Consider the following 14,378-nt stretch of genomic DNA (forward strand, 5'->3'; position numbering starts at 1 on the left):
ACCTTGTCAAACCCTGTTTTTTGTTAACAAGACTGTATCTTGAGAGAAAGCACCTGCAGAGTATAATGAATGAAACAATTCTTAAATGCATGCAAACACCCAATAGACTTTGTTCCTCATGTCTGCTCAGGGGAAGCTATTAGCTGGCAAAGAAGTAGATTTAGACTTTTAAAATAGATATCGCTAAGCACCTGGTGTTCAGACTCTTTGACTTGATGTCGATTTATTGTTCTTTCAAACTTCTTTGCTGTTTACAATACTAAAACATACAGGGATGAAAAACACTGATTTAACTATAACCCTAACTGCATTCTTACAGAGTAAATGACACAAAAATCTACACAATGGCTCAAAAATTCCTGTCTTGGTAAGAATAAAATATACCTTTGCAAAGCAAATATCATGTGATGAGTGCTTTTAAAACGCACCATTGAATTGCTTCTCACTAAGCAGCAGAATTGAGTATATGAATGGGATCTCAGTGTCTAATATTGTTTCATATATTTTTTCAAGTATTTTTAATATGAATGAATACACTGAGATCATTAAAATATACCACTTGATTAATACCTGCCTTACTGCATTTGGAAAATTTAATTATTAAAGAGGTTCTGTTGAGCTTTTATCCTATCTTGGTACTTTGGTTAACATAGTGGAAAATTAATGCCACTTGGAGCACGACATATTCAAATCTTGGCATTGCCCACTTACTCTCAGTCAACCTGGTTTTCGCCTTTGATTCCCATTCAACTCATCTGTGAAATGAGACACAAAATTACATACCGGGTATTTCTTAGGATTTAAAAAAGATAACGTAAAACCCCTAGTAATATGTTTACCTTATGGATATTCTATAAATGTTATTAATTTTACTATGAAATTAATATAGTTATTATTATTATTATTATTATAAATTTGCAAGTGTTATACAAAGTCTTTGAGAAATTTAGATAATCTTTATCCATAGATTTATATATACTGGTACATTGATTCCTCAAAGTCGTTACAGAAGAGTAGTTAAAAGAATGGCTATTGATATCAAGCATAGGCTTAAATTCCAAGTCCTCTACTTGTTAGCTCGACTTTCTCATCTACATTGTCTCAACTCCATGAATTTATTCATACATGATTACCTCATAGGGCTTTTTGTTTTGTTTTGTTACCATGGTAACATGGTAACTCTTTCAGGTAGATGAAAAACAGAGGCTAAGCATTACTCTTCCCTTGGTGAGGGGTCTGGATGCAGAAATAAAGCATTTCTACAAATATGACAAGAAGAGGGCTTGATTATACCAATGGAAATTGTTGATTCAAGTATACTCTGAATGTTTGCCTTTCCAGGTCCCTGGACACAAATGATACACGAAGTTACCTGTAATGTGGAGACTGGATTATCCGCTGGCAAAACTTTTTATACAGCTACCACAAGTTCCAAACACTTGAAAAAGGCCACCATCTTTATTCACTGGAAACTTCCATCCAGCATCTCCTTCTTGAACCCCTCTTCTGGCTCAAAGATCTCTCTTGTTCCTTTTCTTCCTGTAAATATTCAGCTTATTAACTGCAATCCACTCACTCTTCTCCACAAAAGCCTTGCTCTCATCTCCCTTCTTCTGTTTCATATTCACTCAGAAAGAATTTCACACATTAACTAGAGTGTGATCACAGCCAATACGCAGCCAGCATGCTGATGGTATCCTATATTATTTAGTGTTGGCATTACTAGATATTAAAATACTGATGTTACTAGACGTTAAGATAGCAAAGTACTTCTACGCTTCACATATGAACCACTGTTTCTTAAGTATTACCCGTGTTTTTCTGCTGCCGTGGAATGTCACTGGGAAACGCCTCCAGATTCCCACGATCCTGAAACTAAAGGATCAATGCTTGGCACAGCAGAGGTTCTCCAGGGTTACAGGCCAGCGTAATGCCTAGTATCTGTGATTGTTCATTTCGCTTGCTTTAAGTTGTATTATTTCATCCTTTTAATCCAGGAGGAAAATGAGATGCAGAGAGCTGGTATAAGTGGCAGAGCTTTCAATTCAAACCTCGTCAGCCCCACACTCTTTGTACTCAACCCACAGCATTTCTTGTCTGGCCTAGTGGATTAAATTTGCTCTAATTAAATATGACATTCTTATTCATAGTTTTGTGACTTAATTCACAAAAAAGATACTGGATATATAAAAACCTTAGATACTATTTTAAGTATTGTGATATTTTTGCATAATTGCTTTTAGCTCAGCAGATCGTAAGAGAAGCTTTAGCATAATGAACAAAATTATGAGCCTTAAAAGTAATCTTACACCTATTGAAGCTAAAAAGCACCTGTTTCTATCAATAAAGAAGAAATCATTGGAAAAGTTTGATGCTATCTCTTAAGAAATATTGTGTTCCAGACAACAGACAAGTGCTGTGATCTTGAGAGAGACATATACATTTTTTAAAAAATGAAACAAAATAAAACCTTAGCAAATATTTACAAAAATATATAAAAATTTGCAGTATTTTTAAGTGATCTGATTGACAATTTCCACTACACTTATATTATTTAATTAGCAACGTTATGTGTGTGTGTGTGTGTGTGTGTGCGCGCGCACACATAGAAAGCAGGAGAGCAAGCAAGATTTATTTATTTATTTATTTATTTTGTTAACGTTTATTTATTTTTGAGACAGAGAGAGACAGAGCATGAATGGGGGAGGGTCAGAGAGAGAGGGAGACACAGAATCTGAAGCAGGCTCCAGGCTCTGAGCTGTCAGCACAGAGCCCGACGCGGGGCTCGAACTCACGGACCGTGAGATCATGACCTGAGCCGAAGTCAGACGCCCAACCGACCAAGCCACCCAGGCGCCCCAATATTTAAATACAAACTAAGATTGACAAGGTGACAACTATCACCTTGGGAATACCATACAGCCGTGCGAGGAGGGCTCTCCTAAAACATTGATAATTTAACTGAGACTGTGCTGTACTAGTTCTCCTGTCTGAAGGTGTGTGTCCCCCAAATTCACATTTTGAAACCCTAATGTCCAATGCTATGGTGTTAGTGGTACCTTTGGGAGGCAAATAGGTCATGAGAGTGGAGGCCTCATAAACAGAATTAGTGTTCCTATAAATGAGACCCCAGAGAGCTCCCTAGTCCTTTCTTTTTCCTTTCTGTTTTTTGTTGTTGTTGTTTGTTTATTTATTTATCTTGAGAGAGAGTGGGAGGGATAGAGACAGAGATCATCTTAACAGACTGAGCCACCCAGGTGCCCCTCTCCCCCGCCCCCAGACCGTTCTGCCATGTGAGGATTCAAAGAGAAGTTTGCAACCTGGAAGAGGGCCTTTGCCATATTAGCACCCTGATCTCAGAGTTCGAGGCTCACAACGGTGAGCAATAGATTTCTATCGTTTATACACCACTCACTCTGTGGCCTTTCCCTCTAGTAACCCAAATAGATCAAGACTCTATATGAGAGGGAAAAAGTTTTCCCCAATCTTTGTAGAGACCTTAGGTGGGTCTGAAAATCAAACAGGCAAAGACGTTAACAGCAGGAAAGCATATCAGCCTATTTAAGAGAAGTTTTACATGACACAGGAAACTTCATAACAAAACTGTAGGGGCCATGAATAGGCTGCCCCCAAATGTGCCACTTTGGCATACTGAATATTTAAAATAAAAATTAGTTAAAGAGAGAGCCTGTATAAGAAGGACACTCAGATCCTCCCCTATCTCCCCGAAAGCAGGAAATAAATCTCTCATGTGAAAGATAGAGGTACCATCAGATAAAAGGGCAGCCTTATCACCAGAAATGGGGAATCCAGAGCCGAGAAGCCTGTATCAAGAACCCTTGTTAGTTTTTAGTAATTTACTGCCACAGTCCACATTCTGTTCAGAATTCCTTACTTCCTGAAAATCTCAAAGTAAGTTTTCTTTGTCAGTTCCTCACAGATGTATTGTCTCTGTGTCTAAAAAAGTGTAAAAAATGCCTGCGTTGGTCATTTCTTGGGGTCCCAATTTTATTCGAAGGCCTCCCTGTGCATGTATTAATTTTTTTCCCCCTCCTGTTAATGTCTCCTTTAAATTTAATTCTCAATTTAGCTGGAAGACCCTGAGGGTAGGGAAGAATTTTTCCTTCCCTTCAGAATGAAAACACAGTTAGGTCTGAGTATTTTTATGCTAGGCTTATTGAAGAGCGGACAGTCTTCGAGGAATAGGATAGATTAAAGAGAAGGAAGTAAGTGTGATACTTTGTGGGGAACTTAGCAAGGCCGGCTTGTTCAGATTCGTCAAGGACTTTATGACCTGTTTCGGGGGAGGAGGAACCTGCTTCTGCTGGTCACTCAATCTTCCTTGGCTGGAAACACTCAGTATGCCAAGCTGCCATGTTTGGGGTTAGCATGTCCCGAGCAACTCCACAGCATCTGCGTGCCAAGGAGAAAGGACTTGGGAGAAACCAACCCTCCTCACACTTCAGCCTTCTAGCCCCTGGAATTGTAAGAAAATACGTTTCTATCGTTGAAACCACCCAGTCTGTAGCACTATGTTATGGAAACCCGACGCACTAGTGCAGTGAAAAAGCGAGGAGTCCAGCTTCTGAACAAAACACGATACAGGTCTTCCAGGCCCAACCACAGGCAGTCACAAGGCTTTCCCTGTGGAACCTCATGGGAGAAGTTCCCCTAAACCCAAAAGGGCCCTCAGCCGATGCCTTGTGGTCTCTGAAGGGAGTGACAGCAAAAGAATCCGGCCCCACTGTGACCAGCCAAGCCCCAAGCGTGTCTGCATCCTGGGCCCACACACCTCCATTTGGGCTTCTTCCCACTGGCACCTCTGATAAGACCCCCTTAGAGGGGAGGAGGGGAAACCATAAAGGCACTTGAGTCTGTCTCAGTACTTTCTGACTCCCGGCCCTGTCCCCTCCCCCCTTCTCTTGGCTCCTGTGGCCAATAAAATGGCAGCAGCTTTTTGTCCAGAGATCCTTTGGCGCTGAGACGTTTCCCCCTGGCTGCACTGATGCATCTGGTGCTGATCTGTGCTCAAGAATCGAACATGACAGCAGCCGACATCTTTGTGATTTAGCCTCTTATATGATTGCAATAAGCAATTTAAGCCTTGACTGTTACTTTAATTTTGGCTTGTTGTTTTATTTTATTTCAGTTTTATTCTTTTGAGAGAGTGAAAGAGAGCAGAAGAGAGGCGGGGGGGGGGGTGGGTGGGAGAGAATTCCAAGCAGGCTCCAAGCCCAGTGTGGAGTCCGATGCAGAGCTCGATCTCAGCACCTTGAGATCATGACCTGAGCCGAAATCAAGAGTTGGATCCTTCACCGACTGATCCCCCCGGGCACCTCTTGACTTGTTTTGATCGGCTCTAACAATGACTGTTCAGTTCTCCCTCAGCTCCGCACAGCTCTTGACAATAAGGAGTTGAATATAATTGGTATGTGGTGATTGACTTCATATCCCTGACATAAATGAAGAGTTAAAATCTGTAGCAAGAATTGAAGCAAAGCCTCTAATCCTCCTATACGTAAAGTTCATACATCGTCCTGAGGCAATTAGTTGCCTTGAAAATGATGAGTCAGATTTAGTTACTACTCCTGGCTGAAAGTGATAAATGCAACTCTGGCTGATAATTCAACTGATGAAGCATTTTACTACATTTGTTAAGGATTTTGGGAAGCTCGCCTTTTGGAGAACTGGGAAACCTAATTTAGTAGCAAGATTCCAGGGACAACCACCGAGATCCTGATGCGGAACTGATCTGACGAGGAAAAGTGGTTGCTGCCACCAAGGACGGGACACTAAGAGTTTGTCCTATTAGCTCTGTAATTATTATGGTCACCACACTCTTCAGAGATAAAGAGGAAAACAAACAAACAAACAAACAACAACTTTCAATACTTTCCCACTTCTGTCCCCAGCTCCTTGGTCAAAGTCAACAGAGAATGTGTATGACAGGTAGAGCCTGAAGAACATTTCTGGGCATTTGTGATAGTCAGAAGCCATGAAATGGTGAGTTTAGGACCACGGACTGAGATGCTGCACTGCCTATCTACCACACTGAAAAGCTGTGTGACCTTCTGCAACTTTCTTTACCTCTCTGTTCCTCAGGTTCCTCGTCTGTATAACAGGAATAACAGTGGTAACAACCTTATTGGGTTCTTTTGAGAAATTAATAATTTTAAATCAATAAAACACTTAGAACGATGCATGGGACATTATAAGCATTATTTTAAGTCAATATTTTTCATTGCAAGATAAACTGGGAGAAGTGATTCTCAAAGCCTTAGTTGTTCCTGTGAGGGTGGAGTGGGAGCTTGACTGAAATAAGACACAAAAAACACAGAATTCGCCAAGCACGTGATGCATTCGGTTCCTTGGTAACTAAACTAAACACATCATAAGAGGCTGGAAAATATCTTCTTCCTCCTTGTATATGTAAAATATGCTATGAGAATATACTGTATGAGAATATACTATATATGATATGCTCTCATGTACTTTACATGAGAATTAATGTCATATAAAACTTTGTGATGGTTTACATAGCCTGAGAGCTAATTACTGGAAACAAACACCCAAACAAACATTACCTGCAGCTCAGGATCTGTGGAATAGACGAATGGGGGTCTTGTGAAAGGTCGAATTCCTACAATCTGACTTCTGAGATCTGATATGTCAGTCAAAATCCATCCCTGATTAACATGGGGAATCTACTGAGACCAATGATTCCAGCAAGGAGGAACCTGTTGCAAGGAGGAGAAATGTGAAAGCAAGGGGAAGGTGTCGGAGGCAAAAGCAAGCCCCAGGAGTAAAAGATGGGGAATGGTCAATACCTGAGCAGGTAAAGCCCACCCCCGCAGGGCTTTAGCACCCCTGCTTTGTTTCAGTCTCTGGACCAGTGCACTTGATTCTTCAGTTCAGTTAAGGCTCTGTAGGGGAAATAGAAAAAGAAAAACCATCTCTGGTTTCTGGAGTGGAGCTTTGCTTCAGATCAGTATCTGAAGTCCTAGGCTGTTTACACTAGTGGGTTACATTTATTTTGTTTAAATTTGATGCCAAAACAGAAAGTCGGAGACTTTTAACGTGGGCACGGAAACCGCTCACAATCAGTTATAATTTCTTCAACCCACACCCAATAGAGCTCAACAGAATAAGGTGAACATTAATATATGAATACTGATAAATTTCCCCTGGATTCTCTCATGGAACTCCAAAATTAAATAAACGGACATTTAATAGAACTTGAGCATGCCAAATGCATGGTAAAACTTTAAGAGCACAAACATTTGTATATTCTTATCAGAATGTCACTAAATGCAAATTGTAATTGCGGTTTCAACAGAGAATACAAAGAAATGCCTTCAAATTGGAGTTAAACCCATTGTGTTTTTAACAGGTATTGTAATATTCTTCAAAAGTCACTACAAGTAGAATATCTGCTGAAAAATTCGTTCAGAATAAATCTAAAATGTAAGGACATGATATCAAACTATCAATATAAGAATATATATATTATAAATCCATGTATATTGTATATACATGTATAACTATATATACATGTATATATAATATATATGTATACATGCATATTATATATGTATATATGTATATACACACATATATTTAAATGCCTTCATTTGTATTCCTGTGAGGTATAGATAAAAAAGAAAATATGTTCATAAAAAGGTGTAAACATCTTAAAAGGTTAGGAATACTAAGAAAAGCATGAAATAAGACAGTTAAAATCAACACTGTAAGATATACTGAGTTGTACAAATTATCTTCACGATTTCCTTTTTCTTTATATTGACATTATTGTACAACTGCCTTAAAAGAGTAATTTAGGCTTATTAATACATTTAGAAAATAAAAATTTAAAAATTATGATTTACTAAAAGAACAAATAATGGTGATATGTTTTGGTTTTTAGTTCTGTTCTTTTTGTGAATGTAAGCTCTTTTCCATACTATGGTATTTATAACACTTTATCCGGATTTTGTTCATAGTATGGGAGATGTTTTCCACACTTTATTTGCATTTCTTAAAAAGCAAAATTCGGCGAAATACATTTTAAAGATCTTGTTGGCTTTTATTCAATGATTCATGAATGGGGCGACATCCCATCTAACAAACAGAAAGCTCAGAAGAGCCGTACAAAACCAAATATTTTTATAGGCAGAAAGGGAGCAGGACAAGGAGGCTACTAGGCAAGAATGGATTGTTTCAGGCAAGGTCGCCCTCCTTTGGGGGAATGGCAGCGGTCTATCACGTGGCTTAATTCATTAGTGCTGACCGGGAAATTCAGGACTGACTGGTTAAGATTACATTTCTGGAAAAGGCTGGAACTGCTGTTAGGTAAGGTACTAAGTCTTGGTTTGGTGATGTGGGCTTAGCACAAAAGATTTAATGTGCAGCCTGTCATCTCTCTGTCTCTCTCTCAATAGATTAAAACACAGAATTTTAAATTACACGTAACATTTATTGTCATGTATAATTTTCTAAAGCATAATCATATTTCTAAGTAATTTTTCATGTACATCTCTGTCTATGCCTATAATACTTTTTGTGTATAGTCCTAAAAAACACTTAATGTTTATGTAAATATATGTAAGACAATGATGAGTATTCTATCTTTATTGTACTTCACAGATTTGTCTTTTAAGATATCTTAAGGGGACTCAAGATTACTGTAATAAAGGGTATCTAGCTCTTTACCTCTAGTCAAAAATTAAATCACACAAAAAATAATTAATTTCCACTTGAACTAAAAGCAAAACAAACAAAAAGATTGGCAAGAACCAGTTACCATTAAGACTACATTGTCCGGGCAAAGGTGGATTGCAGAATTGATTTTTTAGGTCTGGAGATCTGAAGGGTGGCTTCTTTCAAACCTCAGTTTACTCCCCCAGGTAGAAGGAAAAAAAAATGAAAAAGAAAAGAGTTTTTCTTTAGCCTTACCCAAAGACATAGATCCTAGTTACTTCAACACATGGAAATAAGAAGGAAAAATGATGCACATAGAATTGCTACTTTGTTACCAAAAAAAAAAAAAAAAAATCACTAGTTGAAATGTAAACTAATACAGCTTCTTAAGTGATGACAACTCAGACTGACCAAAGATAAATAACTAAGTGATGTGCTAGAAAGAAGGGCTAGAAGACTTCCTTAGGTTTTTGTCTTTATTTATTTATTTTTTTAACGTTTATTCATTTTGAGACAGAGAGAGACAGAGCATGAACGGGGGAGGGGCAGAGAGAGAGGGAGACACAGAATCGGAAGCAGCTCCAGGCTCTGAGCCATCAGTCCAAAGCCCGATTCGGGGCTCGAACTCACAGAACGTGAGATCATGACCTGAGCTGAAGTCAGACGCTTAACCGACTGAGCCACCCAGGCGCCCCAGGTTTTTGTCTTTAATGACACATTTGAAGCAAAAAGAAGTAGCAGAGATCTCTTTACCCAACTGTTTTAAGATTTTTTTTTTGTTTTTTTAAAATTCATTTTCAAAAGAGAGAGAGAGAGCAGGGGAAAGAGAGGGATAGACTCTTAAGCAGGCTCCATGTAAATGCAGAGCCCAACACAGGGCTCAATCTCACAACTCTGATATCCTGACCTGAACTTATATCAAGAGTTGGTCACTCAACCAACAGAGCCACCCAGAAACCCAAAGATATTTTTTAACAAGATAATAATACATTCAGTTCAAACCTCAGCAAATATTTTTCGATACTTTTAAATTTTTTTTAATGTTTATTTTTGAGAGAGGGAGAGAGTGTGAGCAGGGGAGGGGCAGAGGGAGAGGGAGACACAGAATCTGAAGCAGGCTCCAGGTTCTGAGCTGTCAGCACAGAGCCTGATGCGTGGCCCGAACCCACAAACTGGGAGTTCATGATCTGAGCCATAGTCGGATGCTTAATTGACTGAGCCACCCACGGGCCCCAATATTTTTCAATATTTTAAGCATAATTTATAACATTTTTATTTCAGTCTGTGTTTTAAGGGTTACTAATGATTATGTATCACTTTTCCTTATGCTGTAATAATCATTTGCATTTAATGAATTAGCATCTTAGTTTTTGTTCTGTTTAGCAATTTGAACTCAGTGACTCCCTTCCCCTCTGCCCTCACTTGTGTGAACTCTTTGGAAAATAAGCTCTTTTATGGATAATATTTGCTACTAATAAGTTTGTCTCAAAAACATTTGCTGATACTTACTTTTTCACACAGGGATTTCACGAATTTATTTCCATTAAAACACAAACTGGGGCATGCTAAAAATTTTAAGAGTTTATTTGAGTAAAAATCAATTCCAATCTGGAAGTGCAACGTCAGAAGTGGTTGGGAGTGCCCCGCCTGGGACAGGAGTTCTGGGAGACACTTATGGGGGAAAAAGCGGAAGCCAAGCAAGAACATTTCTGATTGGCTATAGCTTAAAGTGTAGTTAGCGGCTAGTTATTGGTTGTCCCTAGGGTTTGATTCAGGAACCTTGAGGCATTTCTGCTTTAAGTTTCAGATTGCTTATGTAGGGCACCCCGACATTACAGCCACCTCAGCCTCCTGGCCTCCTTATTTAATTAATTGAACATTACTTTCAGAAGGGATGGCTCGTTCAGAGTCTATAGTGGAAGGCCTTACCAAATTTTCAGAGGAAAAAATGTACTTTGAATTCTTTCTTGGAATGACAAATCTTCACATTTTGGTGTTTTTAACCCTGGAGATATATGAAGACTTTACAAAGAGTACATGGGCACCAGTAATTTTTAAGAAATTAATTGATTCTTTCCTAAAATTGGTTGGTTTGGTAATATATCTGTGACCTAGGTATCACTGGGATTTTATATTCTAATTTGTTTGTTTTATAATCACCCTCTGCCCTTTCATTTTATAAAAATAAAGCGGAGTCTTCACGTACCCTAAAATGTTAAAAGGGTCAATATTTTCAGTGGTAAAATATTTGTATGTGACCCAAACAGGGACAGTTCGGAAAATCTGTGCCCAAAGAAGTTTACTTTACCAAGGCAGCACTCAATCTTGTTGAAGAAGAAATTACCCCATAAAATTTCACATTGCAGTTCAATGTGTTTTTCAGAATTGAGAGAGGTTGTGGTTACTTTTTATTACTAATTGTTACCATCACTAATTCCAGGAAAAAAAAAAGTTTCCTAATTCAGATAATATAAATTGCTTGTAAATAACAAATTAATGTTCTCATTCTTTGGAGAATAATACACTTCTAAAAATATACTTCTTAAACATATACTTCTTTTTTAAATTATTTATTTATTTTGAGAAGGGGAGAGGGGGAAGTGAGGGGGGGAGGGGCAGAGAGAGAGAGGAAGAGAGAGAATCCCAAGCAGACTCCATGCTGTCAGCACAGAGCCCAACTCAGGACTTGATCCCACCAGCTGTGAGATCATCACCTGAGCCGAAATAACCACCTGGCCACCTTAAAAATACGCTTCTTAAAAAAGTACACTGTATTGGGGTAAATAGTGAAGAAAACAAGATACAAATACAAGTTAAATGAGAAAAAGGAGTGTAAACATTCTGACTGTTAAAAATAGCATATGGATTCAACTTTAACTTGTATTATGTGGCATATATTTAAAATAGTAATGTAATAGTTTGATTTTAAAATTACATTATTTTTTTAATAAGGCAGAAATTGCATCTGTTGAAGCTAGTTGAACTTCAGTTGAAAATAATCTGTAGTCCAATATAAAAAATGAGGAGAGGTGCACATCTGTATGTTCAAAATAATTTTACAGAAATGGAGGAAAAAAAAGGTGGATAAACTGTCTTGGAGTAAACAGTTTCCAATGGAATTAATTCATTTTGATAATAAACAACCAGTGTTTAGATTATCTTTAAAAAAATTAATGTTTATTTATTTTTGAGAGACGGAGAGAGAGGAAGCATGAGCAGGGGAAGGGCAGAGAGGGAGACACAGAATCCCAAGCGGGCTCCAGGCTCTGAGCTGTCAGCACAGATCCTGAGGTGGGGCTCGAACCCATGAATCGTGACATCATGACCTGAGCCAAAGTCAGGCATTTAACTGACTGAGCCACCCAGGTGCCCCTAGATTATCTTTGTTTATACTTTGCCAGAGTAAATATTTCAGTAAAAGTACAGAGCAAATATACCTTAGATCCAAATCCACCATGTTAAACACAAAGTGACAAGAATGCTTTACTACCATTTTCTAATGTATTCAGAAATAAAACTCTATAACAAGAGTGTATATATACCAACATAAAAAGGACCACAATAAATTACTATGTTGCAGAGTTAAAAGGTATAACTCATAGTTCAATACCTCACAGGTGCTAGTCTTTTATCTAGAACGAAAGTATTAAATTAAATGCATAATTACAGGTCAATTTAGTTAAACAAAGACATGTGGATATGCCATGAAAAGGGGATTAGTTAATTTATCTACATATAAATACTAGGCTTTAAAGACAATCTTACTGCAGAAGAAAGATGCTATTGCTGTGAAGCATGTAGGCCAATCAGGTCATATATGTTTTCTTGTTCAATCCTCACTAAAGGTAGTCCCAATGGATTTAGAGAGAAGTTGTGACAATCTGAAAGTGCCAAAGAGATAATAAATCGTTGAAAGATTATCATGAAATGAATACTAACATAAAATGAAAGTACTCTAAAACAATTATTGTCTAAAGAATTTGATTTAAAGACTTTTCAACCAAAGAACAATAAAGAAGGAAAGAAGACTAGGAAGGAGAGAGAGAGGAAGGGAGGGAGGGGAGAGAGGGGAAAGAAAAATAACAAGAGAAGAGAGGAAAGGAGAAAAAAAAAAGGGAAAAAAAAGTGAGGGAGGGAAATGTACATCTCGCTATGGATTGAATTGTGTGTTTCTCAAATGGATGTATTGAAGCCCCAATCCCAATGTGATGGTTTGTGGAGACATAGACTTTGGAAGATAATGAGGTTTAGATGAGATCACAATTATGGCTTCCTCCTGATGGGATTAAAGCCCTTATAAAATGAGATACCAGTTTACTCTCTCTCTCTCTCTCTGTCTCTCTGTCTCTCTCTGCCATGTGAGGACAAGACCAGAATGCAGTCATCTGCAAGCCAAAAAGAGATATATCACCAGAACCTAGCCAAACTGAGAAAACAGATTTCTGTTGTATAGGGGCCCAGTCTCTCATACTTTGTTATGGCAGCCCAAGCCGACTCTGACACTTCTTACATAGGGGTTTAAATATCTAAAATACGAATTGAATGCTGACACACTGGATTTAAAAAAAAAAAAAAAAAAAAAAAAAGCTTTTTATTTCTTAAATAATGAACATAATAATATTAACATGCAATAAAAATAGCTCTCATAACATCCCTTCAAAATTCATTTTAAAGTGCTTAATATAGAGAAATAATAATGAATGTCAATGAAAATAGAGTAATTAAAGTTAATAGGCATAAATAACATGCATAATAGCTGCAGATAGAATTGAGATGATGATTTGATGTCAAGAAGGCAAAAATACAATTTTTTACAATGCTTGAATTGCACATTTATTTTCTCATATAAAAATATTTACTTGTTCCCATCATTTCTCATCATAATTGATCTGAAAATATTTGTATATTTAAGAAGAAAGGATAGGGGCGCCTGGGTGGCTCAGTCGGTTAAGTGGTTGACTTCTGCTCAGGTCATGATCTCGCGGTCCGTGAGTTCGAGCCCCGCGTGGGGCTCTGTGCTGACAGCTCAGAGCCTGGAGCCTGTTTTGGATTCTGTGTCTCCCCCTCTTTCTGACCCCCCCCCGTTCATGCTCTGTCTCTCTCTGTCTCCAAAATAAATAAACGTTAAAAAAAATTAAAAAAAAAAGAAGAAAGGATAAATAAAAGAAAAAAGAAAAAAGAAAGTTTTCATTATTCACAGATAATTAAATTTGAACGTAAACAATTTTATTGTATGTATTTTAATTTTTTAATCTCTATTTATTTTTGGAAGAGAGAGACAGAGCATGAACAGGGGAGGGGCAGAGAGGGAGGCAGACACAGAATCCCAAGCAGGTTCCAGGCTCTGAGCTGTCAGTACAGAGCCCAGTGCAGGGCTCCAATTCAAGAGTGGTGAGATCATGACCTGAGCTAAAGTGGGACGCTTAACCCACTGAGATGCCCAGAAACCCCTAAACAATTTTAAACAAATCTATACATAAGTTAAATGGAATTATCACATGACAGATACAGAATTATACAATGTTAAAATCCATTCATCAAGTGAATATGAAACACTAAAATTATCCACATACTGCTAAAGTGTTTATTATATTTTATTGTCTTTAAATTTGAGCAGATGCTCTATGACCCAGAAATAATTCTATTCTGAGATTATATATACATTTTGGGAATGTGTATAT

At 37.9% G+C, this 14,378-nt stretch overlaps 1 long non-coding RNA gene across 1 annotated transcript in view; it reads right to left on the reverse strand.

Annotated features, from left to right (window-relative positions):
- Positions 1 to 682: 682 nt before the first annotated feature.
- Positions 683 to 14,378, reverse strand: part of LOC125934689 (uncharacterized) — a 15,752-nt gene continuing 2,056 nt past the window's right edge. Inside the window, exons 2-5 of the long non-coding RNA XR_007461493.1 lie at positions 12,463 to 12,578; positions 6,828 to 6,923; positions 1,373 to 1,539; positions 683 to 755 (exon numbers count right to left, since the gene is read on the reverse strand). This is a non-coding gene — a long non-coding RNA (uncharacterized LOC125934689). The remainder of the gene's footprint in view (positions 756 to 1,372; positions 1,540 to 6,827; positions 6,924 to 12,462; positions 12,579 to 14,378) is intronic.

Source organism: Panthera uncia, assembly GCF_023721935.1.
Source record: "Panthera uncia isolate 11264 chromosome A1 unlocalized genomic scaffold, Puncia_PCG_1.0 HiC_scaffold_17, whole genome shotgun sequence".
Classification (NCBI taxonomy): Eukaryota; Metazoa; Chordata; class Mammalia; order Carnivora; family Felidae; genus Panthera; species Panthera uncia.